This window comes from Notothenia coriiceps, unplaced genomic scaffold (genome assembly GCF_000735185.1).
Source record: "Notothenia coriiceps isolate Sejong01 unplaced genomic scaffold, NC01 NC01_scaffold00020245, whole genome shotgun sequence".
Taxonomy (NCBI): Eukaryota; Metazoa; Chordata; class Actinopteri; order Perciformes; family Nototheniidae; genus Notothenia; species Notothenia coriiceps.
The window spans coordinates 1-4,273 of record NW_011352946.1 but is presented as its reverse complement, the minus strand read 5'-3'; the positions used below and the strand labels follow the sequence as shown (position 1 = coordinate 4,273).

The following is a 4,273-nucleotide window of genomic DNA, read 5'->3' as shown; positions in this document are numbered from 1 at the left end:
AGCCAATGAGTACAGAGATTATTCCTCTTGTCACACCATCTCTATCTGCAGAAGGCTAAAGGACAACCACTGACCTCCTTCTGTTCCTGTCTCTAGTTTTAATATTTCTCTCTATTTATAAATCACGCCGTCTTCTCTCTTCCTCTCTAAAACTCTCTGTTGTCCTCCTCCTCCTCCTCTGTCAGGATGTATGACTCTCTGGATTTGCACCAGATCTCCTGTTCTTTAGGAGTTGGGGTGGTGAGTTAGCCAGTTAGCCGTTTATTAGCCTCAATCTCTTGAGTCATGCTTTGCCAGCTATTAGCTAACAGGAGTCAGCCTTTTAGCCAGTTAGCTAGTTAGCCGTTCATTAGCCTCAATCTCTTGAGTCATGCTTTGCCAGCTATTAGCTAACAGGAGTCAGCATTTTAGCCAATTAGCTAGTTAGCCGTTCATTAGCCTCAATCTCTTGAGTCATGCTTTGCCGACAACTAGCTAACAGGAGTCAGCCTTTTAGCCAGTTAGCTAGTTAGCATGCTCATCTTGTTTATCTCCATTCACGCTGTTAGCTGGCAGGCAATACATGTGTTGACAAGCTCGCCTGTATGTTTTCTGCTTCAGGGTTAAACTAGAGTGAGAGTTAAACTTTAAGATAAAAGTCAGATAAAAAGGTTTATTTTTGCTTCTTTAATTAGTAACCTCAACACAACACAAAGTCCTGGTTCAGGGAGTAAATCAAACATCCTGTTTATTGTATATTCAGCAGTTTATATAATAAAATACAGCTATGCTGTGTAGTGACACGTGTCTGCACATGCGTTTTTAGGAAGCTTAACATCCATTAATAGAAACTGTCAGGTGTTTCCATTGATGAGATTACTTCTCAGCATCTCAGCTAATGTGAACCCATTCATCTGTCCGGCCATACTCCATCCAGGCTTTCAGTTATTATCTCAGCTTCAGCGTTTTCATTACAACATTCAGTTTTCTTATAAAGCTGAATCTATGTTTCGATGTATGAGCTGTTAAGTGCTTGACTTTTGAGATATAAGGCCTCAACCTCATAGAAAAGTCTTTCAATTAGATTTTTTTAAGAAGGTTTTGAAATAATTTAATTGTAATTTTCCCAGATATTAAATAACCCACTCTTAGTTTCCTTCTTCATGTCTCTCTGCCTCTGGCATTGTGACCAGATATCCTTATTTTATCCATAAAACAATGAATGACCTTCATAATCATTTTTATTTGAATATTGTGCTTTTATTTTAAGTTCCATTGCGTGCTGACATGTAGACCTGCATTCAAACTAATGTCATCAAGCTTTTTAGTCTTGTGTTCCAGTTTCCCACCTGATCATCTGTATTTCTAGAGCATCTCTCTGTCCAGCCACTACTGTCTATCGCACTCATTTTAAATAGCATACATTTGCTTGACAAGGCGTCTTTTACTATGGCCTATTTAGAGAAAGCCTCCAGCAGTTGTGTCTCTGTGTGTGTTGCTCCTGCTGTAGTGTTTGTTGTTGGTGCAGACGGCAGGATGTTTATTTGTTATTGCCTGCTGTGTTTCTCAGGAGCACGATGTGGAGACAGCCCACGGTGTGCTGCACGTTACCATGAGGGGAGTTGCTAAGGGCAACCGACCCACAATCCTCACCTACCATGACATCGGACTCAACCGTGAGTCAATATTCACACACATCATACAGTACATGCGGCTCGGAGGGAAAACATGTGAGGACTTAACGTGTGTGTGTGTGTGTGTGTGTGTGTGTGTGTGTGTGTGTGTGTGTGTGTGTGTGTGTGTGTGTGTGTGTGTGTGTGTGTGTAGATAAGTCTTGTTTCAACAGCCTGTTTAACTACGAGGACATGCAGGAAGTCACACAGCACTTCTCCGTTCTGCATGTTGATGCGCCAGGACAGCAGGAGAACGCTCCTGTGTTCCCCACCGGGTAACACACACACACACACACACACACACACACACACACACACACACACACTTGATGCTATTCAAGATTAAATAGGGTTCACCATTAAAACATCGGTGTGGAACTACAACAGAAGGACCCAAAAGGATACTATGATTGCAGTTGTCCTATTATTTGAATTGGACTCCCTTCAAAATCAGATTTTATATCCTTTTGTCATATTAATGTTTTTGAATAAAAAAACGAATGTAAAGTGAGTAGAACAAAGCATAGGGAACTTAAAGATAATTATCTTGTGTCTAGTTGTGTTGGCAGCTTAATATTTAAAACCATTTTTCTTTATAAAAGTCTGTGGCAGTTGTCTTTGTTATAGGCGTGTGTGTGTATTCTTTTAATGCTTGCAAGCAGACACCTCCACCAAAGAGTGTGTCTGCTTGCGAGCATTAAAAGAAGATCTAAAAATACTTTATATCGATATTCTGTTCCTTTGCATATTTGCCTAACTCATCTTTTACTCTAAGACCGCAGCTGATTTTAAGTTGCTACGGCATTTGGGGGCTCGTCCGGGATCGCTCCCTCTGGATATAATCCTGATGGTGGTTTTGGTCCCCACGTCTTTGCCGTAACCTTTTACCAGGGCTTCATTCAACCTCACTACGACATCGTATTCATCTATACGGGAGCCCAGAGACTTGTTGAACAGGATTCCCCCGTTGCCCACAATGATGCATCTTTTACAGCTGAGACTTTCCAGATGCTCCCCGAGTCCGTAATTTGTTGTGGCAGTGACAATGCTGTCTATGACTCTCTCTTGTGTTTTGAATCCGAACAGAGGTTAGTAATTGCTGACTTGTGCAAGACGTTTGAAGTTTCGATCAAGAAACATGGGTGCTGGTTTCATGAACTTAGGATAGATGGTGGTCATCTTGGCTGCTGCGTATCCCGGCTTGCACACTCCTTCGCTGAGGTTGCGATACTTGTAAGCCAACTCCTATGAACGTTTTGTGTCCAGCTGCAGCAGAAAGCCCTGCTTATCATACACAGTTCCTCTTTGAAGACCATCTGTCTGAGCCACTTGAAATCCAGTGGTTTGAAAGCGGAAAAAACAAAAAGGGAGTCTTTTTCATAGTTGTCGCTCTTCTACCACTGGATTTCAACTGGCTCAGACAGATGGTCGAAACTTCAAACGTCTTGCAAAAGTCAGCAATTACTTGCCTCCGTTTGGATTCAAAACACAAGAGAGAGTCATAGACAGCATCCTCACTGCCACAAAATATTACGGACTCGGGGAGCATCTGGACAGTGCATGCAAAAGATAAATCATTGCAGGCAACGGGGGAATCCTGTTCAACTAGTCTCTGGGCTCCCGTATAGATTACATTACATGATCACATTACATGTCACTTTTAGACGCTTTTATCCAAAGCGACTTACATATATTCAATACTGTGGGCAATCCCCACAGGAGCAATTTGGGGTGAATTGTCTTGCCCAGGGACACAACAACATGCTGACTGCAGTGGGGTTTGAACCTGTGGCCCCCTGATCCCAACACCAACGCACTACCCACTGCACCACACGCCGTAGATGAATACGATGTCGTAGTGAGGTTGAATGAAGCAGTGTTAATTTTGGCATCTGTTTTTGATTTAGTCTTAGTCTTTAGACGAAAATGGTTATTAGTTTTAGTCACATTTTAGTCATTTTCTATCCTTCATAGTTTTAGTCTAGTTTTAGTCGACGAAAACTCAAAACGTTTTAGTCTACTTTTAGTCGATGAAAAATTATATTTTAGTCAACTTTTAGTCAAATGTTTTCTCTCTTTAAACCAATTCAGTTAGGCAAATACAGGTATCTGAAATTGGAATCAATGTGACAGTATCAATTGGTGAAATTCGTAAGGCAACATTTCACTCTCTTAACACTTTACTTGTGTAATATCTAGGGATGGGTATCGTTAAGGTTTTCTACGGTACTAGTCTTATCGATTCTGCTTATTGATCCGGTATTTTAACGCTATTCTTGTATTTACTTTTTGTTATTTTTTAAAGGGAAAAACTAACAAATTGTTAACCGAATTAATTGCTTTATTTAAATGTGAAACAAATGAAATATATATAATTATTGTTAAAACATTGTACTGTACTTGAGTAAAATGTTGAGGTACTTGTACTTTACTGGAGTATTTAAATGTGTTGCTATTGTGTACTTCTACTCCACAACATACATTTAATAGCTTTAGTTGAATGGATGAATGATGTGAAATCTAATCAAGTGTTAAATCAGACTTTAGTTCCACCTGGAGTGAATTCACAAGCTACCCTGCAGTATACAAAGTCCTTCAAACTTGAACGCTCCGTCCCCGGC

The 4,273-nt window shown here is 40.5% G+C and overlaps 1 pseudogene; it reads right to left on the bottom strand.

The window, feature by feature from the left end:
• Nucleotides 1-2,440: 2,440 nt before the first annotated feature.
• Nucleotides 2,441-3,024, bottom strand: LOC104952626 (CMP-N-acetylneuraminate-beta-1,4-galactoside alpha-2,3-sialyltransferase pseudogene; annotated as a pseudogene).
• Nucleotides 3,025-4,273: the final 1,249 nt, after the last annotated feature.